The sequence below is a fragment of the Pan troglodytes genome, chromosome 23, assembly GCF_028858775.2.
Source record: "Pan troglodytes isolate AG18354 chromosome 23, NHGRI_mPanTro3-v2.0_pri, whole genome shotgun sequence".
NCBI lineage: Eukaryota > Metazoa > Chordata > Mammalia > Primates > Hominidae > Pan > Pan troglodytes.
Genome location: NC_086016.1, coordinates 51,944,099 through 51,967,717, shown reverse-complemented (window position 1 = coordinate 51,967,717; position 23,619 = coordinate 51,944,099). Strand labels below are relative to the sequence as shown.

General features: G+C 52.3%; 1 protein-coding gene and 1 long non-coding RNA gene across 4 annotated transcripts in view; one reads left to right on the top strand and one right to left on the bottom strand.

Annotated features, from left to right (window-relative positions):
* Positions 1-1,018, bottom strand: part of ZBED4 (zinc finger BED-type containing 4) — a 39,366-nt gene extending 38,348 nt beyond the window's left edge. The window contains exon 1 of one of the 3 annotated variants that reach the window (XM_024352737.3): positions 873-1,018. The gene's annotated coding sequence lies outside the window, so the exon portion shown is untranslated. Of the gene's footprint in view, positions 1-372; positions 529-872 lie in introns of those variants that run through there. The other 2 variants (XM_024352738.3, XM_016939449.4) reach the window with 2 other exon arrangements.
* A 386-nt stretch (positions 1,019-1,404) lies between these two features.
* LOC129138461 (uncharacterized) lies at positions 1,405-22,727 on the top strand. Its single transcript, XR_008541714.2, has 4 exons — positions 1,405-1,575; positions 3,649-3,774; positions 17,717-17,977; positions 21,527-22,727. It is a non-coding gene; the product is annotated as an uncharacterized LOC129138461 (long non-coding RNA).
* The last annotated feature ends 892 nt before the right edge of the window (positions 22,728-23,619 follow it).

Genomic DNA, 23,619 nt, shown 5'->3' with positions numbered 1-23,619 from the left:
TGGATTTCTAAAAACGTAATCTGATCAGAGTTAACTTCAAAATAAATAACTTCCCTTTCGACCAACACGAGAACACCAACAGAAGCTTCTGACGGCTCAGCTTGGCCGGGACGTGTTTCCATAGAGGTGCCCGGGTCTACCAGGGCCACCCGGAATAGAAAGGCGCAGAAGGGAGCCCGAGGGGCTGCGATTCTCTTAGCAACGAAGACGGTGTGGGTCACACAACGGGACAAAAGAAGAAACAAAACTGACTGCGAGCGCATTTGGGTGTAGGAAAACCACTGCAGTCGAAAAACATTTGAAATTATGGTTCGCAAGGCAAGTTATATTTTTATTCATTAAATGTGAACGGTCATCCCCAGAACCACGTACAATAACCTGCCTCGGGGCGCGTCGCAAGGACCCGTCTGGGCTGAGACATGAAGCAGGGCCCAGGTGGCCCTTCCTGGAGGTGGGACGGGAATGACACATCCAGAGAAGTCCCAGGGACCGGGCTCGCGGGGTAACTCGACGTGGCCGGGACAGCGCGCTCCCGGCGGACCCAGGCGGCGCCCCGAGCCCGAGCCCCGTCCCGTCCGCCCGGAAGCAACGGCGCGGGCACGTGGGCCAGGCCAGGCGCCGACCCCGGGCACTCGGCCGCTCAGTCGGCGCCGCCCCCGCGCCAGCTGTCAGGGTCGGGGTCCGCGCGGGGGCGGGTCCGGGGCGGCGCCGGGCGGGGACCCCGAGGCCACGGAACCGCGCCCCGGCCCGCCTGGCCCCGGCCCTGGCCCCGGCGCGGCGCAGACAATGGCGCGGCCCGGCCCGGCCCCGGCGCGGTCCGCGGGGGACGGGGCTCGCGGCAGGCGGCGGGGCGGCGGCGCCCGCGCACTCACCTCGGCCCGGCCTCTGGGGCGGCTCCCGGCCGGCTGCGGACGACGGCGGCGCGGGCGGACGCTCCATTCATTACCGCGGCTTTGTCTGCCCCCGCGCCCCTCCCGCGGCCCCGCCGCCCGCCGCCCGCGACGCCGCCGGACGCTGCGCCCCTCCCAGGGCCCCGCGCGGCGCGGGGCGGGGCTGGCCGGGGGCGGGGCCGATCGGGGGCGGGGCCTACTCTCGCAGGCGCAGTGTCCGCGTACCCGCCCCGCCTCGTCCCTGGCCGGGCGGGAGGACGGAGCGCCGGAGGCACGGCCGCTGGGGCGGGGCCGGGCGGAAGACGCAGGCGCAATGCGCGCTTCGGCTCCGCCCCCGGGTCCAGGAGGGCAAACTACGCAGGCGCAGTGGGCGCTCCGGCGCTGGCGGGCGAGGGGAAGGGCCTAGGCGCTCTGGCTGGGCGGGGCGCGGGCGCCGCGGTTTCGTCCCGTGGCTTGGCAGTTGGCAGCGGCTCGGCGCGCACCCAACGGCCCACCGCGGGTTTCCGGGACGGCTAGCAGCACGGGTCCCGGTCCCGCCCCGAACCCCCTTACCTGGCGCAGAGGCCGGTCAGTGCGGTGCGGTCAGGCCCCGTGGGCTGGGACCTAAGCCCTTGACCCTAAGGCGATCGGGGCTCCCCGCGCGGCCCCTCCGGGGGACGGGATTAACGCCTAAGCCCCAAGCCAGGTCGGCGGGAGGAGGGCGGCCCTCTGGGCGAGCGCGGGGCCGGGGCTGGCGGTGCGGAGCGCACGGGACTCGCCCGCTTCTCAGGGTCTGAAGGAAATGTGCACTTTTAACGTGTTATTTCCTAACACAAATGTTTGAGCAGACCAAATAAACTCTGCATGCTGAATGTGGCCCCGAGGTCCCCCGTTGGTGACACGGCTTTCGGCATTTTCTCGGCCTGAGTGTGAGAGTGAGAGGAGCCCGCGTGGCGGTCACCGGCTGGAGCGGGAGCGTAGAGTTATCCCGGCCGCCTCTGCCCGGAGCCCGCCCCTGCCCCGCGGCTGTGCCCCTTCACCCGCACGCCGACTGTTCCAAAGTCCACGTCCAGCCTGCAGCCGGGTTTTCTATGGTGCCTGAGCTAAGAATGCTTTTCTCGTTTTTAAGAGGTTGGGGGAGAATTAAAACAGTATTTTAGGATATATGAAAAGTATATGACATTCAAATATCGGCCGGGCACGGTGGCTCACGCCGGTAATCCCTGCACTTTGGGAGGCCGAGGCGGGTGGATCACCTGAGATCAGGAGTTCGAGACCAGCCTGGCCAACATGGAGAAACCCCGTCTCTACTGAAAAAAAAATTAAAAATTAGCCAGACGTGGTGGTGGGCTCCTGTAATCCCAGATACTCGGGAGACTGAGGCAGAAGAATCGCTTGAACCCGGGAGGCAGAGGTTGCAGTGAGCCGAGATCGCGCCACTGCACTCCAGTCTGGGTGACAGAGCAAGACTCCGTCTCAAAAAAAAAATTAAAATGTCGGTTTCCTAAGGAGTTCAATTGGAACACCACCATGCTTGTTCATGTAGTTAAAAGGTAAACTGCTTTACCTTCCACCATAGCTATGGAGTTGAGACCAGGCACTGACACCCAAAAAGGGCTCCCTGTTTCTTTCTTTCTTTTTTTTTTTCTGAGACAGAGTCTCGCTCTGTCCCCAGGCTGGAGTGCGGTAGCGCGATCTCGGCTCACTGCAACCTCCGCCTGCCGGGTTCAAGCGATTCTCCTGCCTCAGCCTCCAGAGTAGCTGGGACTACAGGCGCTCGCCACCACGCCCAGGTAATTTATGTATTTTTAGTAGAGATGGGGTTTCACCATGTTGACCAGGATGGTCTCGATCTCCTGATCTCGTGATCCGCCCGCCTTGGCCTCCCAAAGTGCTGGGATTACAGGTGTGAGCCACCGTGCCCGGCCTGGGGATCCCTGTTTCATTCAGAGTGGAGGCCAGTGTTCTCAGGCCTGCTCTGCCCCTGCCATCCCCTCATCAGATCTGCAGCAGCCCCCAGCCTCCTTGATGCTTGCTTTGGGGTCTTCGCACTGACTTTTGTCTGCCTGGACTACTCTTCCCCTCTGCCAGTGTCAAGCTCCCAGACGGCTGCCCATATGTCAGCATAGTGGGAGGCTCTCCGGGGCCATGCTCTAGGAAGTAACACTGCACTCTCCTCATCCCCTCTCCGGGCTCTGACACATCTGACACACTGTATATGCCTGTGTCATGACTGCCCCCCAACAGCCTCCTGCTAGAATCAGTGGGAGGGGGGACTTCTTTGTTGTATGTGCTGAGGGAGCATGCCCAGTGCCGAGAGCAAGGCCCCCTACGCTTTGTGGAGTAGGTTAATGGGGCCCCACAATTGCCTGGCACTCATGTGCAGAAATAGAAGATTCCTGGGGCCAAAGAGCAACAGCTCTTCCCAAAGGGGCCTGCCGGTGAGTGAGTGAGTGCAGGTTGACAGGTCCCTCCTAGTGCCTTCCAAATTGTGCAGGGCAGCCAGGTGCAGCCTATTCTCTGGCCCCTCACAGGAAGATACTGTTTTGTATGTCGGGTGGCCCTTGGACTAAGTGCCCAAATGGGGCACCCTGGAGCACGGAAGGGCACACTAGACATCATGGGGCCAGCACCCAGCATCAACTGGGACTGTTTCGGCAAGCCAGTACCCCATGCCTCCACCAGCTGCAGTCCATTCATTTAATCTTTGATGGGCACTTTCTGTGTGCCCAAGATACAATATCTTATTTTTTCTTTTTCTTTTTTTTTTTTTTTTCAGTCTGCAAGTGCTTGGTACATACACAGATGGTATTTATTTGCTGTTTGTCTTAAATTGCATTCTTATGCATCATAGAGAGTGCGATAAGGAGAAGAAAAAATATTTTCTACAGGACCATCCAAACATGTAAGTGGCTTTTCATGGGACAGTTTCCCATCACGGGAAAGACATAAGTCGATTCGTAGTCGTCCAGAATGTCAGTATCTTATTTTTTCATTCATCTGAACCAAAGTGTGACATCCCAGGGCCAGGTGTTTTATCTGAGTTCCATGTACAGACTCTGAGCCCCACCTGTACAGGGCAGTGCGAGTCAGGGATGCTCAGCACTGAGGCAGAAGAGCAGCTGGTGCCCTGGTCCTCTGTCCACTGAGGCTGCAGGTGGACCCACAGCATCTTCCGAAGGCAGGGAGCCCTCCGTGCTTGGAGCACTGTGGCCCTGGAGGGTTCGCCCTCATGTGATGTGACTTTGGTTGAGTTTCTTAGCTGTGAATTAAGATTATGAGCCCAGCTTGGGGGTAGGGCATGGAGCTGATGGTGTCACATGTGGAAGCAGCTGGGTGACCCCGAGCCCGGTGACCACTGGTCACTGGGGAGGCACAGACCTCGCTGTGGCAGGGTCCTGAGGGCCAGGGCCTCAAAGGAGGGTGGCTGTGTCCCTGGGCCCCGCAGGAGTGAGGGTGTACACCTGCCAGTCCCCTGCCTACAGTGGTGGTGGGGTGGAGCCCCATGGTCCCTTCCATCTGGAATCTCAGACCTGGCCCCCCTCTGCCACCCTGTGCCTCCTGTCTGCCTTTCAGGGTAGCAAGAATGCTGTGCACCCCACTGGGGAGGGAGGTGGGGAGGACTCCAGAGCGTCCAGGTGGGGGCTGCTGCAGAGGAGATGGTTTCTCTCTGGTGCAGAGGAGGGTTGGGCCCTGGGCACCTACTGGTCACTCTTCCCCATGACGGGGACCTCACCACGTTGTCCCTCATCCACGTCACCCAACCCACGCGGAGGGTCCTGAGGGCTTCACCACGCAGCCCTGAAGGGGCAGATCTGGGGTCACACAGGTCTCGGAAGCCCACGCTGTGGCCCCAGGAGAAGGTTCTGGATGTGGCTCCTATAAGTGAAGCGTGGACTCACAGCGCTGCCAGAATAAAGGGAAACCACAGGCAGGAGGGAAGCGCGTCCAGGATCCGCGGCCACCGGCCTCTCAGACTGTCTTCTGGGGCCAGGTCGCGAGGAGATGGAAAGCGGGGGCATCACAGGCTCGTCTGAACCCGCGCGTTCATTCGGCCACAGCGACCCGAAACCCCTGCATGCGGGCAGGACCCCTGGCTCTCCTGCGCCCACCCCAGCCCTGCTGGCCGCCGGGGCATTTGAGGGATGGTTGCCGGGGGTCGGAGGGTGGAAGGGGCGTTGGGCAGCCTCGGTGGGGAGGGGAAGAGGCTTCCCGTGCACTATGGACTCCCGCATTCGGGAAGGGAGGCGCTCGGGGTTGGGGAGGGAGGAAAAGGCGGCTGCGTTCGGGGAGAGGGCAGCGAGACCCCGCCCGGGCTACGGGTTGCAAGATGGAGCGGACGGGAGGAAGGAGCCCTGACGCCGCGGACCCCACGCCTGCCGGCCGTCCCCTCCCTCCCTGCCTGCCTGCCTGCCTGCCTTCCCTCCTCCCTCTCCGCAGAGGCAGCGCGGGAACCCGGCCGGGGTGGGGCTAGGGCGGTGCGCCCCGGAGCCTCCAACCTGGACCCCACCCCGGAGGCGCCGCGACCGCGCTCCCGCCGCCTCCAGGAAGGTGCCCGGATCGCGCCGGCGACCGGAGGACTCTGCGCCCCGCCGCCTCCCACCCTGTCCCGCCCCGCACCTGTCCGCGACCCCGCGGGGCCGGTCCCCGTCTCCACCTGCAGTCCGGGGCGCGGCGCCCTTGAGGGAAGCGGGGCTCTGGGATCCCCGAGCCCGGGCGTGGGACACCCCACGGCCCGCACGAACCTTGGTGGCCCGGGCCCCTGCTCCCCCAGAACAGCGCCCAGGTCTCGGAGAAACCCCCCGAAGCCGTGGGTCCAGACGCTCCCGGGGGACCTCGGTGGGACGGGCAGGGCGGGCGCCGCGGGCGGGGGGACGCGCACTGTCCCCGGGCGAACCAGAAACACCCCCCACCGGGCACCTCCCCAGGAATCGCCCACCCACCCCCATTGTTCTCCACCAGGTTTCACCTTACCACCCTCCCCCCAGGCATCTCCCCCGTTGCATCGCCCCCACGCGGGCATCGCTCCCACCCGGGCATCTCGGCTCTGTCCTGCCCTGGGGTGGCCGCAGCCCGCGGGGAGGAAGCGCGGCGAGGCGCCCACACCGGGAAAGTGTCTCCGTGACTCTGCGGGGTTACACTCCGGGTGCGTCGCTGCGGGCTCGTGGGCTCGTGGGCTGCAGCCCCCCGCTCCTGTCGGGTGGACGAGCCCCGGGCCCGCGTGGAGCCACTCGGTCAAGGCCGGCCCGGGAGGGGCGCGGCGCAGGGCGGGCAGGGGCGGGGTCCTAGGTCAACGTCCAGCCCGAGACCCAGCCCCGCCGCCGGATCCACCGTGCCTCTGTTTCCCCATTCCTGAGAAATCGGAACGCCGGCGGCACCCCCTTCTCCGGGCCGGAGCCTGCGCCCTCCGGATTGCGCGCGTCTGTCCAGGCGGCGGCCGGGGGTGGGAGCGCGCAGCGGGCCAACTTCCCTAAAGGGAACTGTCGGGAGGGCGCCCAGAAGGGAAAGACCAGGAAGCGCTGGGCGCTGAGCTGGAGTCTGGCCCCTTCCTGGGGGACCGGGGAGGGGGCTGAAGGTGGGGAGAAGACCGCCGGGGCTGCTAGGGGGGCACTGAGGGAGCGTCCAGGGGGAGAACTCTGGGTGGGCGACGCCGCAGGGGAGCTGCCTGGCAGGGGCGAGGGCCTCGGGGAAGTGGAGCTTCTGGCCGAGAGCTGCATCTGTGGCCGGGGAGGGAAAGGGTCACAAGGGCAGTGCGCGCCGGGAGGGAAGCTCAGGCCGGGGGGAAGGGACTGCGCGGCGGGGACAGGTGCGTCGGGTGCTGGACAGTGAGCAGGAGCCCGCCGGTGCTCAGGTCAGGAAGGTGCTGGAGCCGGGGGAGCTGGAACGCAAGGGGGCTAAGGGAACGCGCTGGAGGGGTAGGGGCGGCAGCTGCTCCAGGCTGCGGTGGCCTTGGTTCTGTCTGAGGGTCCATGGGTGGAAAGGGATTTGGAGCTTGTGTTCATAGCTGGGACTGCCAGATTTGGTGGATAAAAATACAAAATTGCATGGGACCGGACGGGCGCGGTGGCTCACGCCTGTAATCCCAGCAGTTTGGGAGGCCGAGGTGGGCGGATTACCTGAGGTTGGGAGTTCCAGACCAGCCTAACCAACATGGTGAAACCCCGTCTCTACGAAAAATACAAAATTAGCGGAGCATGATGGCGTGCTCCTGTAATCCCAGCTACTAGGGAGGCTGAGGCAGGAGAATCGCTCGAACCCGGGAGGCGAAGGTTGCAGTGAGTCAAGATTGGGCCATCCAGGCTGGGCGACAAAAGCGAATCTCTGTCTAAAAAAAAAAAAAAAAAAGTGCACAGCACGTACGTATACTAAAAAATTATTATCTGGAATTAAAATGTAACTGATTGTACCGTATTTTATCTGCAACCCTAATCATAACAGGCATGTTGTTCTCTGTATATAGTCCAGTCAACAGCAAAAGTATGTAAAAAGGTGAAAAAACTACTTATGACACATCCCTAAAGGAATAACTTTAAGAACAATTAGGTGTATATTGCCCAGGGTTTTTGTTTTTTGTTTGTTACCTTGAGTCGAGGTCTTGCTCTGTTGTCCATGCTGGAATGCGGTGGTGTGATCATAGCTCAGTGCAGCCTCAACTTCCCAGACTCAAGCAGTCCTCCCACCTCAGCCTCCTGAGTAGCTGGGAGTACAGGCACCTGGCTAATTTTTGTATTTTTAGTAGAGACAGGGTTTCATCACGTTGCCCAGGCTGGTCTTGAACTCCTGGGCTCAAAAAACCTGCCTGCCTCGGGCTCTCAAAGTCCTGGGATTACAGGCATGAGTCACTGCACCTGGCATTGCCTAGTTTTTTGTTTGTTTGTTTTTTGAGACGGAGTCTTGTTCTGTCACCCAGGCTGGAGTGCAGTGGCACAATCTCGACTCAATGCAACCTCCATCTCCCGGGTTCAAGCGAGTCTCCAGCCTCAGCCTCCGGAGTAGCTGGGACTACAGGCGCATGCCACCATGCCCGGCTAATTTTTTGTGTTTTCAGTAGAGATGGGGTTTCACCGTGTTAGCCAGGCTGGTCTCGATCTCCTGACGTCGTGATCCACCTGCCTCAGCCTCCCAAAGTGCTGGGATTACAGGCGTGAGCCACAGCGCCCAGCTGGCATTGCCTAGGTTTTATATATGACCATAGATTTAAAAAAGAAGGCCAACATGGTGGCTCACACCTGTACTTCCAACACTGGGAGACCGAGATGGGAAGATCACTTGAACCCAGGAGTTTGAGGCTGCAGTGTTCATGTCGGCTGTAGTGAGCTGAGATCGCACAACTGCACTCCAGCCTGGGCAAAAGAAAAGAGTACATATATATATAAATATATATACACATATATATAATTTATTTTTATTTTTTTTTAGAGACAGAGTCTTGCTCTGTCACCCAGGCTGGAATGCAGTGGCTTGATGTTGGCTCACTACAGCCTGAATCTCCTAAGCTCAAGGGGTTCTCCCACCTCAGCCTCTGGAGTAGCTGGGATTACAGGCACAAGCCACTGTGCCTGGCCTAAATGTGTGCCATCTTTATTTCAAACACTTGTTAAAATGCTGTTGTTATTCTTCAGGACAAGAGCAAAAATCACCCCCTGCAGAACCTAGGAGCTACGTGCAGAACTTTTCAGAGCAGAGGCAGTGCCATAGCTGAGGCCTGACTGCTAACCGGGGAGTGGAGCTCTGAGTGCACTCAAGGAACGCAAGGAAGCCAGGGAGGGAGGAAGGGGCCGGCGGAGTCTAACTTCAGCTGCCATCTTTTTTGGTGGCACATCTCGTGGTCACAGGTTGTAGGCTCTGTTTCTGGAAGGTTCAGGTACAGCGCAAGATTCCACTTGTCTACTTGGCTATCTCTGTGCCTGAGATGCCATGAGGCCAACGGACGTCACTCAAATTCATGTCCAGCCAAACTTCCACAGCAAAGAATCCCGAACCGAGGATGAAGTTCCTCTAGAAAGCATTGCTATCTGTGGCAAAGCTGCAGACACCCCGAAACCAATCTCCCACCTCGTCTGGAATTTCAGGAGCTTCGTTTGCTGAGCCAGTGCACTCATGGCGACCCTGCAGGAAGCCACGTGGCACCTCTGGGCTTTGCACCGTGTGTGTTCTCTTCTCTAAACTGCTGTTTTTGCTTAGCAAAGAGCCTCGCCTGCCACTGATGATGGCGGTGTGCGGTCATTTTGAATGGCTGCCTGACACTGCATGGCACATTCACGTACACAGTCCTGTGGGATCGTGACATAATAAGAAATAGATATTTCATCTCTGCCCCTGGTTCCTGACACAGAGCTCCTAAAACCATTGAAATTTCCTGGATAATAGGAGCTTCTTCTGTTCCAATGGGGTGACTCTTGGTGGGCTCCTGGATGGGGGCTGGTCACTAGCGAGACCACACCATGGTGAGAAACCTGGAGCTTCAGCCCTACCCCCACCTCTGAGCAGGGGAGACAGGCTAGCTAGAGGCGCCATTCCTAATGCACCATATGCCTACATGAAGACGTCTCCGTAAAAGTCCCTCAGCAGTGGGGGTTTGGAGAGCTCCCAGGTTGGTGAACACATCTCTTTGTGGGGGGAGTGGAGCACCCCAGCTCCCCAGGGCTGGCAGCTCCTGTGCTGAGAACGCTTCTGGACTTCGCCTTACGCACCCTTCATCTGACTCCTCATCCCTATCCTTTATCGTATCTTTTATAATAAACATGTTTCTCGCCAGGCGCGGTGGCTCACGCCTGTAATCCCAGCACTTCGGGAGGCTGAGGTGGGCAGATCACCTGAGGTTGGGAGTTTGAGACCAGCCTGACCAGCATGGAGAAACGCTGTCTCTACTAAAAATAAAAAATTAGCCAGGTGTGATGGAGCATGCCTGCAATCCCAGCTACTAGCGAGGCTGAGGCAGGAGAATCGCTCGAACCCAGGAGGCAGAGGTTGTGGTAAGCTGAGATCGTGCCATTGCACTCCAGCCTGGGCGACAAGAGCGAAACTGGGCCTCAATAAACAAACAAACAAACAAACATGTTTCTCTGAGTTCCATAAGCCATTCTATTCGTAGTAAAGTATCCAACGCAAAGAAGGGGTTGTAGGAACTCCTGAATCACACTTGCTTGATCAGAAGTACCAGCGACCCAGACCTTCCACTGGCACCTGAAGTGGGGGCAGGCTGTGGGACGGAGCCCCTAACCTGTGGGATCCGCCTCGAACTGGAGGTGGAGAGTGTCAGAGTGAATTGCTGGACTCGCAGTTGGTGTCCAGGGACTAGGAGAAGTGGCTGATATGGGAACCCTCTGCCCCCATTTGATGTCGGAGGCAGAGTGTTCTATGTGACAGAGGAGAGGAAAACAGTTTTTTTTCCTTTCAGCAAGGATCTGAAGTGTGTCCCTTTCCCTGTCAAAAACAGTTCCCAGAGGAGCATGATCATTTTTGTTCCTTTGCAGATCCTCTGGGTATTTTCTTAGAAAACGTTCCTGGCAGGAAACTTTAAATATTTATTTATTTTAAGTTTTAAAATCTTTATTTTTTTTGAGACAGGGTTTTGCCCTGTCCCCCAGGTTGGAGTGCAGTGGCACCATCCTAGCTCAATGCAGCTTCGAACTCCTGGGCTCAAGTGATCCTCTCTCCTTGGCCTCCTAAATGGCTGGGATTACGAGTTTGAGCTGCAGTGCAAAATTGTATTGAAATAATTGTAGATTTACATGCCATTGTAAGAAATAATAGCATAGAGAGATCTCTTGTATGGTTTGCTCAGTGTTTCCCAAAAGTACCATTTTACAAAACTAGAGTGGAACGTCACAGCCAGGGTATGGATGTCAATACGACCCACGGATCTTATTCAGAGTACCTCAGTTCTACGTCTACTCATTTTTATGTGTATATTAAATTCTGCATGATTTTATCAGCAGGCGAGGCTTGCGCACCCACAGTCATGATGCTGAAGGGCTCCAGTACCACAGGATTGCTCAGGTCGTCCATTTATAGTCACACCCGCCTCCCTCCTGTCCCCAGCCTGACACGAATCTCTGGCAAACACAAATCTGTTCTTTTCTAAAACTGTGTCATTTAAAAATCACATAGTAGGCTGAGTGCAGTGGCTCACGCCTGTAATCCCAGCACTTTGGGAGGCCGAGGCGGGTGGATCACCTGAGGTCAGGAGTTCGTGACCAGCCTGGCCAACATGGTGAAACCCCATCTCTACTAAAAATACAAAAAATTAGCCGGGCATGGTGGCGGATGCCTGTAATCCCAGCTACTTGGGAGGCTGAGGCAGGAGAATTGCTTGAACCCGGGAGGTGGAGGTTGCAATGAGCCGACATTACGCCATTGCACTCCAGCCTGGTCAACAAGAGCAAAACTCTGTCTCAAAAAATAAAAAATAAAAAATAAAAAAATCACATAGTAAGTAACATTTTTGGATCAGCTATTTTTGCTCAGCATAATTCCTTGGTGATGCTTCATCCCAGTTGCATGTACCAACGGCCTGCTCCTTTTCCATGCTGAGTAGAGCTGCGTGGAATGGGAGTACTATGGTGTGTTTAGCCATACACTGCTGAAGGACATCTGGGCTGATTCCAGTTTTGGTCTGTTACAAATATAACTGCTATGAACACTCATGTACAAGTTTTGGTGTGAACAAAAGTCTTTATTTTTTGGGCATGGTGGTTCACGTCTGTAATCTCAGCACTGTGGGAGGCCGAGGTGGGCAGATCATGAAGTCAGGAGTTTGAGACCAGCCTGGCCAACATGGTGAAACCCCATCTCTACTAAAAATACAAAAAAATTAGCCGGGTGTGGTGGTGGGCACCTGTAATCCCAGCTACTCCGGAGGCCGAGCCAGAAGAGTCGCCGAAATCCAGGAGGCAGAGGTTGCAGTGAGCTGAGCTCGCACCACCGCACTCCAGTCTGGGCAACAAGAATGAAACTCCATCTCAAAAAAAAAAAAAAAAAAGTATTTTTTTCTCGGGGATGAATGCCCAGGAGCACTACTGCTGGGTCCCATGGTAGTCGGATGGTTAGTTTTTGAAGAAACTGCCAAGCTGTTTTCCAGAATGGCTGTACCATGTTACATTCCCACCAGCAATGCATGAATGGCCCAGCTTCTCCAGGTCTTTGCCAGTGTTTGGTGGTGTTACTGCTTTTCATATGAGTCATTTGAATAGGTGTGATGTCTTGTTGCACTTTTAGTTTGCACCTCCATAATGGCTAAGGATGATGGACATCATGGTGTGTGTTTATTCTGTATATTCCCTTCATGGAAATGTCTCTTCATATCTTTTGCTGACTTTTCTATTGGATTGCTTATTTATTTTTATTTTTTACTGTTGAGTTTTGAGAGCTTTTCTATATTCTACACGCCAGTCCTTTGTCAGACGGGGGTGTGCAAATGCTTTTTCTCAGGCTGTAGCTTGTCTTTTCATCCTCTGAACAGGGTCTTTCACAGAGCAAAAGTTTTTAGTTTTAATGAGGTTCCATTTATCAATATTTTATTTTATGGCTCACGCTTTTGGTATTAAACCTAAGAACTTTTTGCCTAGCCCAAGATCCCAAAGATTTTCTCCTATGTTTTTCCTAAAAGTTTTATAGTTTCATGTTTTAGATCTATGGTCAATTTTGGGTGTTTTTGTTTTCTTTCTTTTTTTTTTTTTTGAGATAGAGTCATGTTCCATCGCCCAGGCTGGAGTGTAGTGGCGCGATCTCGGCCCACTGCAACCTCCGCCTCCTGGGATCAAGCGATTCTCCTGCCTCAGCCTCCTGAATAGCTGAGATTACAGGCACCTGCCACCATGCCTGGCTCATTTTTGTATTTTTAGTAGAGATGGGGTTTCACCATGTTGGCCAGGCTGGTCTTGAACTCCTGACCTCAAGTGATCCGCCCACCTCAGCCTCCCAAAGTGCTGGGATTACAGGTCTGAGCCACCATACTTGGGAAACTGGCACTTTTTCTATTTGAGCTTTCCAATCTGTGAAGATGGTTTATCTCTCCACTTATTTGGATCTTTGATTACTTTCATCAGCATTTCATAGTTTTTAGCATGTTCTATACATGTTTTGTTAAATTTACACCTAGCTGGCCGGGCGCGGTGGCTCATGCCTATAATTCTAGCACTCTGGGAGGCTGTGGGTGGATCATTTGAGGTCAAGAGTTCAAGATCAGCCTGGCCAACATGGTGAAACCCCATCTCTACCAAAAATACAAAAATGAGCCAAGTGAGATATTGGGCACCTGTAATCCCAGCTACTCGGGAGGCTGAGGCAGGAGAATCTCTTCAACCCGGGAGGCGGAGGTTGCGGTGAGCAGAGATTGCGCCATTGCACTTCAGCCTGGGTGATAGAGTGAGACTCTGTCTCAAAAAAGAAGAACAGGTAAAGGAAATTCTCCGAACAGAAAAGAAAAGACAACAGGCGGGGCGTGGTGGCTCACACCTGTAATCCCAGCACTTTGGGAGGCCGAGGTGGGTGGATCACCTGAGGTCAGGAGTTCAAGACCAGCCTTGGGCAACATGGCGAAACCTTGTCTCTACTAAAATACAAAAAATTAGCCGGGCATGGTGGTGTGCGTGTGCTTTTAATCCCAGGTACTTGGGAGGCTGAGGCAGGGAGAATTGTTTGAACCTGGGAGGTGGAGGGAGGTTGCAGTGATCTGAGATTGCACCATTGTACTCCAGCCTGGGCAACAGAGCGAGACTCTGTCTCCAAAAAAAAAGAAAGAAATGACAACAAACGAATGTTCAGGGAGGAAAGAAGACGGTAGAATGAGTAAGCACCGGTAAAGACACTAGGTTGGCCTTCTCGTAAGTTTTTAAAATCATATTGGACGGTTGAAGCAAAATTATAACACTGTCTGATGTGGCACTAAGTATATATAGAAAATAGACAATTCCATTATTTTCTAATTTATTTTTATTTTTATCATTATTCTTTTATTTATTTTTGAGATGGAATCTCGCTCTGTCGCCCAGGCTGGAGTGCAATGGCTTGATCTCAGCTCACTGCAACCTCGCCTCCTAGGTTCAAGCAATTCTCCTGCCTCAGCCTCCCGAGTAGCTGGGATTACAGGCGCCCACCACCACACCTGGCTAATTTTTGTATTTTTAGTGGAGATGGGGTTTCACCATGTTGGCCAGGCTGGTCTCGAACTCCTGGTCTCATGTGATCCGCCTACCTCGGCCTCCCAAAGTGCTGGTTTGAAGGCGTGAGCCACAGCGCCCAGCCCCCCTTTAGCTGTTCTTTAAGGGTAGTTCTGCTAGTGAGAAATTCTTTTCATGTGCCTTGGTCTGTGAATTTTTTTTATTTCTCTTTGTTCCCGAAGGACATTTTCACTCCACGTAGAATCCGTGGCTGATAGTTCTTTCGGCACGTGAGAAACACCAGACCACTTCTTTCTGGCCTCTGTGGTTTCCAATACGAAGCTATGTTCTTCCCCATAGGCAATGTGTTGTTTCTCTGCCAGCTTTCAAGGGTTTTTTCTTTGTCATTAGTTCCGGAAGTTTAATCACGATGTGTGCGGCATAGATTTCTTTGGATTTCTCTTATTTGGGTTTTCTGAGTTTCTTGAATTTAGAGGTTTATGTCTTTGGCCAAATTTGGGAAGATTTAGTTGTTAATTCTTCACATATTTTTTTCAGCTCCATGCTCTTTCTCCTCTCCGTCTTAAACATCAATGACACAAAATTTAGATTTTTATTTATTTATTTATTTTCGAGACAGAGTCTTGCTCTGTCACTTAGACTGGAGTGCAGTGGTGCGATCTCGGCTCACTGCAACCTCTGCCTCCCGGGTTCAAGTGAGTCTCCTGCCTCAGCCTCCCAAGTAGCTGGGATTGCAGGCGCCTGCCACCATGCCTGGCTAATTTTTGTATTTTTAGTAGAGATGGGGTTTTGCCATGTTGATCAGGCTGGTCTTGAACTCCTGACCTCAGGTGATCTGCCCACCTTGGCCTCCCAAAGTGCTGGGATTACAGGCAAGAGCCACCGTGCCCAGCTAATTTTTGTATTTTTAGTAGAGACAGGGTTTCACCATGTTGGCCAGGCTGGTCTCCAACTCCTGACCTCGGGTGATCTGCCCTCCTCAGCTTCCGGAAGTGCTGGGATTACAGGTGTGAGCCTCCGCGCCCAGCTAATTTTTGTATTTTTAGTAGAGACAGGGTTTCACCATGTTGGCCAGGCTGGTCTCCAACTCCTGACCTCGGGTGATCTGCCCTCCTCAGCTTCCGGAAGTGCTGGGATTACAGGTGTGAGCCACCGCGCCCAGCTAATTTTTGTATTTTTAGTAGAGACAGGGTTTCACCATGTTGGCCAGGCTGGTCTCGAACTCCTGGCCTCAGGTGATCTGCCCTCCTCAGCTTCCGGAAGTGCTGGGATTACAGGTGTGAGCCTCCGCGCCCAGCTAATTTTTGTATTTTTAGTAGAGACAGGGTTTCACCATGTTGGCCAGGCTGGTCTCCAACTCCTGGCCTCGGGTGATCTGCCCTCCTCAGCTTCCGGAAGTGCTGGGATTACAGGTGTGAGCCTCCGCGCCTGGCCTAGATTTTTAAAAATAGTCCCACAGGTCCCTGAGGCTATGTTTCATCAGTTTTTTTTCAGTCTATTTTCCATCTTTTTTTCAGATTGGGTTACTTCTATTGTTCTGTCTTCCAGCTCACGGATTCTTTCCTCTGTCATATTCATGCTGCGATTGAGCCCATTCTGTGAGTTTTTTAGTTTGGTTTATTGTAGTTTTCAACACTACAATTTCCATCTGGTTCTTTTTTCTTTTCTTTTCTTTCTTTATTTCTGAGACAGAGTCTCTCTCTGTTACCCAGGCTGGGGTACAGCGGTGCGATCATGACTCACTGCAGCCTCAGCCTCCCAGGCTCAAGCGATTCTGTTGCCTCAGCCGCCTACCCTCATTCCCCACACCCCGATTTCATTAAAAAAAAAACAAAAACTTTTTTTCTCTATTTTTTCAGTTGTTTCAAGATAGTTTGTAAATGCTTGTTGAAGCATTTTTGTGACGGCTGCTTTACAATCATTTTCGGATAATCCGATACCTGATTTATCTCGGTGTTGGCATCGTTATTTGTCTTTTCTTAGTCGAGTTATGAGTCTCCCGGCTCTTGGTGTGATGCATGATTGTGGAATTGTCATCTGGACAGTTTGTATATTAGCAGACTCTGAATCCTACTTAAACCTGCTATTTTAGCAGGCAGTCACCCTGTTGAGGTGCAGCACATCCTGGCCTACTTTTGTGGGTTGTGGTTCCTACAAGAATTTAGTTTATCTACTAGATCTGCTATTTAGGCGTCTACGTAATTAGGCTGCTGCTGCCGGTGGGGATAGAGGCGCCTCTCCAGGCTTCTCCGAGCTGTTAGGTGGGGAGTGGGCGGACCTGGTGCCAGCAAGTTCCGGCTCCGCCTCTGCAGATTCCCCTATGGGAGGGCTGTGGGGCTTCCCCCAGCTACTGGGGAGGCGTGGGGAGAGGCGAGGGGAGGAGAGGAGGCCCTAGGCCTGGACCCCCTTGCACCACTTTGGGTCAGGAGATACTGGGCCTGGACTGCCTTCCACTGCCGGGCGGGGATGGGAGGCTCCAGGCGGCCGCGCTTTTTCCAGTCCGCGGTCCCCACCGGCCGGTTCCCCTCTTCCCCCCACTTCGAGGCCTGCAATTGTCTGCTGTACTGGCTCCCAGTGCTGAAAGGTGTGTGTAGCTGGAGGAGCACGGAGAGATGAGTCCGTTCCATCTCCTCTTGAGCTAGAAGTCTCTGGTTTTACTTTTAATTTTTATTTCTGTACTGTTTGTTTTTTTTTTGAGATGGCGTCTCGCTCAGTCTCCCAGGCTGGGGTACAGTGGCGCGATCTCGGCTCACTGCAAGCTCCACCTCCCGCGTTCACGCCATTCTCCTGCCTCAGCCTCCTGAGTAGCTGGGACTACAGGCGCCCGCCACCACGCCCGGCTAATTTTTTTCTATTTTTTTTTTTAGTAGAGACGGGGTTTCAGCGTGTTAGCCAGGATGGTCTCGATCTCCTGACCTCGTGATCCGCCCGCCTCGGCCTCCCAATGTGCTGGGATTACAGGCGTGAGCCACCGCGCCTGGCCTATTTATGTAATTATTTATTCTATGGATTTTAAAATAGCTTCATTGATAAAGAATTCACAGACATACCATGCAGTTTACTGTATATTTAAAATGGACAGGCCAGGTGCAGTGGCCCCTGCCTATAATCTCAGCACTTTGGGAGGCTGAGGAGAGCGAAGTGCTTGAGTCCAGGAGTTTGAGACCAGCCTGGGCAACAAAGCGAGACCCTGTCTCTACAAAAAAATTAAAAAAAAAACAAAAACAACTTAGCCAGGTGTGGTGGTGTGCATCTTTAGTCCCAGCTACTCAGGAGGCTGATATGGGAGGATCCCTTGAGCCCAGGAGTTCAAGGTTGCAGTGAGCTGTGATTACAGCAGCTGTGATTTACTCCAGCCTGGGTACCAGAGCAAGTCCCCGTCTCAAAAACAATTTCAATGAAATGTTTCTAGTGTATTCACAGGGCTGTGTGATCCTAACCATAGTCAGTTTTAGAACCTGTTCATCATCCCCAAAAGAAACCTCATACCCGTTAGCACTCACTCCCTGTTTCCCCTCCCTGAGACCCCGGCAACCTATTTGCTTATTCTGGGCATTTCATGTAAACGGAATCATTACAATATGTGATCTTTTGTGGCTGCGTCATGTTTTCAAGGGTTCTTCATGATGCAGCACATGTCAATACTTGGTTTTTACTGCCAAATTATATACCATCTATGTATATGCCAGATTTATCCATTCATGACCTGTTTTCACTTTTCAGCTATTATGAGAAATACCACTGCGATGAGTCTTCACATACAAGTGTCTATGTGGACACATATTTTCATTTCTTGGGGATATGCCTCAGAGTGGACTTGCTGGGACTTATGGACGCTCTGTGTTCAGCATTTTGAGGCATTGCCCGGCCGTTTTCTAAAGCAGGTGCACCATTTGACAGTCCCACCAGCAGCATGAGAGAGTTCCAGTGTCTCCACATCCTCGTCAACACTCACTACCTGACTTTTTGGGTCTAGCTCTCCAGGTGGGTGTGCAGTAGGATGTCATTGTGGTTTTGATTGGCAGTTCCCTGAGAGCTAATGATGATCGTCTTTCGATGTGCTTATTGGCTATTTGTAGTTGTCTATTCAAGTCCTTTGTCCATTTTGAAATCAGGTTCTAGCTGAGCGCAGTGGCTCACACCTGTAATACTAGCACTTTGGGAGGCCGAGACGGGCGGATCATCTGAGGTCAGAGGTTCGAGATCAGCCTGGCCAACATGGCGAAACCCCGTCTCTACTAAAAATACAGAAATTAGCCAGGCGTGATGGTGTGCGCCTGTAATCCCAGCTACTTGGGAGGCTGAGGCAGGAGAAACACTTGAAGCCAGGAAGCAGAGGTTGCAGTGAGCCAAGATCGCGCCGCGGCACTCCAGCCTGGGCGACAGAGTGAGACTCCGTCTCAAAAAAAAAAAAAAAAAAAAATCAGGTTCTGTGTTTTTTGTTGTGGAGTTGAGGACTGTGGCTTTTATTCCCAGGGAGATGGGAAGCCAGTGGAAGGTGTTAAACACAGGAGATGCTGTCACTTGGGCTGCTGTAGAGAGGAAGAGGCAGAGGGGTACAAGGGTGAAGCAGGTGTGTCAGGCTACTGGGATAATCCAGGTGAGAGGTGTTGAGGGAACAGAGGAGGCGGTGACACAGGGCTGGCTCTGGACTTATTTTGAAAGGGGAGCCGACAGGCTTTGCCAGCGGGTCAGACATGAGCAGCGCAGGAGTGCCTCTCACCTAGGAAGCCCGGAGTTGCCTTAGCTGAGAAAGTGGATTCATGTCCTATGGCTGCTATGACAAAGCGCCACAGCCTGGGGGGCTGAGAATGGCAGCAACTCACTCTCCCACAGCTCTGGAGGTCGGAAGCCCGAAGTCCAGGCATCAGCAGGACTGTGTTCCCTCTGAAACCCATAAAGAGGGGTCTTTCCTGCCTCTTTCGGCTTCTGGTGGCCGTCAATACTTTGCATTCCTTGGCTTGTGGCCACATCACTCTGCTCTGTCTCCATTGTCACATAGCTGTCTTTGCTCTGTGTGTCTGTGTCCCAATTTCTCTTCTTATAAGAATACCAGGTGCTTGCTTCAGCAGCACATACACTAAAATTGGAATGATACAGAGAAGGTTAGCAGATTGTAATTTAGAAAGGGATACCAGTCATTAGATTAGGGCCCAACTCAATGACCTCATCCTAACTTAATTATTATTATTATTATTATTTATTCTTTTTTTTCTTATGTCTTTTTTGTTTTTTGTTTTTTTGAGATGGAGTCTTGCTCTGTCGCCCAGGCTGGAGTGCAGTGGCACGATCTCAGCTCACTGCAAGCTCCACCTCCTGGGTTCACGCCATTCTCCTGCCTAAGCCTCCCAAGTATCTGGGACTACAGGCACCCATCACCACGCCTGGCTATATTTTTGTATTTTTAGTACAGACAGGTTTTCACCGTGTTAGCCAGGATGGTCTCCATCTGCTGACCTCGTGATCTGCCTGCCTTGGCCTCCCAAAGTGCTGGGATTACAGGCTTGAGCCACTACACCCGGCCTATTATTTATTCTTATTTATTTATTTATTTTTTGAGATGGAGTCTTACTCTATTGCCCAGGCTGGAGTGCAGTGGCGCAATCTCTGCTCACTGCAACCTCCGCCTCCCAGGTTCAAGTGATACCCCTGCCTCAGCCTTGTGAGTAGCTAGGACTACAGGCATGCGCCACCATGCCCAGCTAATTTTTGTATTTTTAGTAGAGTCGGGGTTTCACCACGTTGGTCAGGCTGGTCTTGAACTCCTGACCTCAGGCGATCCGCCCGCCTCAGCCTCCCAAAGTGCTGGGATTACAGGCGTGAGCCACTGTGCCTGGCCTCATCCTAACTTTATATCTGCAAAGACCCTATTTCCAAATTAGCTCATATTCCCAGGTACTGTGCTTAGGACTTCACCATACCTTTTGCAGGGGGGACACAATTCAACCCATAACCGAGGAGGGAGACAGCAGAGAAGTTTGGGGATGAAGACCAAAAGCTGAGTGCCAGACACGTTGAGTTCGAGATGCCTACAGGACATCCTGGAGGAGAGGCTGAGAAGGCAGCTAGATGTTGGAGCTGTCAAAGCATACTTTTTAAAAAGTTAGAAACAGGGCCAGGCGCGGTGGCTCACGCGTGTAATCCCAGCACTTTGGCAGGCCGAGGTGGGCGGATCACAAGGTCAGGAGATTGAGACCATCCTGGCTAACATGGTGAAACCCCTTCTCTACTAAAAATACAAAAAAAAAAAAAAAAAATTAGCCGGGCATGGTGGTGGGCCCTTGTAGTCCCAGCTACTTGGGAGGCTGAGGCAGGAGAATGGCATGAACCTGGGAGGTGGAGTTTGCTGTGAGCTGAGATCGCGCCACTGCACTCCAGCCTGGGTGACAGAGCGAGACTCTGTCTTAAAAAAAAAAAAAGTTAAAAACATGACTCATACAACTCTAAAGTGAAGACGTGTCAAAGATTTATTTTAATCATTAATGAGGAAACCAGCATGATGGTGAGGCTGGTTCAAAAGATTGGAGAGAGGGAAGTATTTGTAGTGACTTAAAAAAGTTTGAGTAATTCTGCTTATTTAAAAAAAACTGGTTAATGTTCTACAGGGCCATAAACCGCAACCTTTTCTTTTTTTCTTTTCTTTTTTTTTTGAGATGGAGTCTTGTTCTGTCACCCGGGCTGGAGTGCAATAGCTTGATCTCAGCTCACTGCAACCTCCACCTCCCAGGTTCAAGCAATTCTCCTGCCTCAGCCTCCTGAGTAGCTGGGATTACAGGCGCCCGCCACCATGCCCGGCTGATTTTTGTATTTTTAGTGGAGACAAGGGTTCACCATGTTGGCCAGGCTGGTCTCGAACTCCTGACCTCAGGTGATCCTCCCACCTTGGCCTCCCAAAGTGCTGGGATTACAGGCGTGAGCCACTGCGCCCAGTCAAACTGCAACCTTTTTTACTGTAATCTTTTCCACTGGACAGAAATAATTTCTATCACTCACTACTGGGCAAAATTTATTTGCATTGCTGTCAGACAGGAATAATTTTACTTAGCCATCTATCTTCAACAAATTAAAGTCTATCCTTGCTGAGTTGTAAAATATCATAATCAATAGTATATAGCAAGTTAAGCAGGTGCACACTCCAGAGGATCCGAAAATCTGCCTGGCAGGCTTGCTCAGGAACACAGCCTGCCACTGAATGGACACACTCATTTTGGGGTGTCTAATCCTTAATCTGGGACATTTTTATTAGCTCCCTCTTGGGATGATAAATAATCTCCGAAGGTTATTCTTGACCACAGAAAGCTAGTCTTGCGTTCTGACCTAATTCATCTACACAGGTGCTGCGAGAAGTGGTAATTACCATGCACGAGTGTCCTTGTTAGGTGACACATGTAAACCAGATGGCGTTATGCAATGACCAAGCCGGAAAATCAACTTCTGTCTGGACGTGTCATCATAAGGAATGTAGGACTGAGCCTACATCACACCTGAGATTTTTTGTTTTTTAATTTCTCTTATTTGCTCTTCTATTCCTAGGCCAGGAAGCTGAACCAAATCCACCTCCCTCAGGTGTGCCCGCGGGACCTGTGTGTGTGCAAGTTTCTATCTTCCAGAAGGTTCCAGTGTCTGCCATGGCTCTTGGCCTGCCAGGAAGTATCCTTCTTACTACTTGTGAGGCTGAGGCTTTGTGTGCCAGAGTACAGGTGCCCGGCCAGTATGGGTCTGAGGGTTGTGTGGGCATTGGTTCAGCACACAAGCCACAACCCTTGTTCCTTAAAGGTGGGCGTGTTGTGGAAGCACAGGAAAGTTATTCTCAAATATGACACCCATGTAAGGCCTGGGCTCCACTATTAATTGTCTGATTATATCCTGGTGACAAGGAGGACAAATTTCTACTGCAACAATGCAAATTACTACATTTTTATTAAAAGTAAATGTCAGTAAAACTATTTTTCCTGAATTCTGAAGTGAGAAAAACACCATTTAAAGAACGTTTTAATGTTTGTGAAAGGATAGTCTCCTAAAGTAGATTGTTGCAGACACCGGGTAAAAATAAAAATTAAATAAATTAAAGGTGAGATAGATCAAAGAAGAAGGGTTTTGTCTTATTCCTGCCAGAAACAGAATATCAGAAACAACATGAACATCCTCCTCCTTGCCTTTTCTTGGGCTGTGCTTTCAGCCTGCAGGTATAACCGTTCTGGAGAGCAGTGATGCCCCCAGAACCGCGTTTTTGGCTGGTGCAAAATGGGGGGCAGTGGTTGTGTCTGGGGCCAAGTTTCTGTCCTGTATAGCCTAGAGATGGTTATGTAGCAGGGGACTGAGCTACTAAGTGAAGGCATAGATAGTTATGTAGAAACAGAGAAGGGTAGAATCAACTCCATGCTAGATTGTAACTGGAGGTACAGGTATCAGTATGAACTCAAGGTTTGCTAAGAGGTATCAGAAAAGATATGGCTGTGTGTGTGTGTGTGTGTGTGTGTATGTGTGTTTGTACATACTTACTTATTTCCTAGCTCTGTCTGCTGAGTGTAAATGGAATCATATTCTGTAATCTTTTGAGATTTCTTTCTTCCATTTAAAATTATGTGTTTGAGATTTGGCCGTGTTGGTGGTGGAATTCATTCATTTCTGTTGCTGTGTGCTATTCCATTGCGTGGATACACCTCACTTTGTCCATTTTACCGTCCTTTGATATGTAAGATTTCTCCCAGTATTTGCTATTAAAAACAGCGTTAAAATAAAAAAAAAAACACCAAAAACAGTGTTGCTCTGAACATTCATGCACATGCTTCCTGATGAACAAGTTTCTTTTTTTCTTTTCTTTTTTTTTTTTTAGATGGAGTCTTGCTCTGTTGCCCAGGCTGGAGTGCAGTGGCGCAATCTCTGCTCACTGCAAACTCTGCCTCCTGGGTTCACGCCATTCTCCTGCCTCAGCCTCCTGGCTAATTTTTTGTATTTTTAGTAGAGATGGGGTTTCACCGTGTTAGCCAGGATGGTCTCAATCTCCTGACCTCATGATCTGCCTGCCTCAGCCTCCCAAACTGCTGGGATTACAGGTGTGAGCCACGGCGCCCGGCCCTGATGAACAGGTTTCTTAGGCACACACCCAGGCACGGAATGCACCTAGGAATACAAATTGACTTAACCCTACAGCCGGGAATGGGTATGCACACTGGGGGAGCTTGCATCTTCTCAAAGTGGCCACAACAACTTCTCCCATACAGCATGCTTCTCTTAAAATGTGATGATAACACATGTCCCAAGAGGTGGGGTCTGTATTCTCCCTAACTCTTGAATCTGGACAGGCTTGTCCCTACGGCAGAAGTGATGCGTGTGACTTCAGAAGCTAGGATGTGAAAAGTGATACAGGTCCCACCTGCTTCTCTTGAGACCCTTGCTCCTGCAGCATGGCTACTGTTCCATGAGGATGTTCCCAAGTCCCTCAGCCCAGAGCCTGGATCAAGGTCCCAGCCACGTGAGTGCACCATCTTGGAAGTGGCTCCTCCAGCCCCTAGTGGAGGTGCCCCAGATAAGGATGCAGGAAGTAGTCTAGTTGTACCTGCTGAATCCTGCCCAAATAGCAGATGTGTGAACAAAAGGAATGACTGCTGTTTTGAGCTACAAAG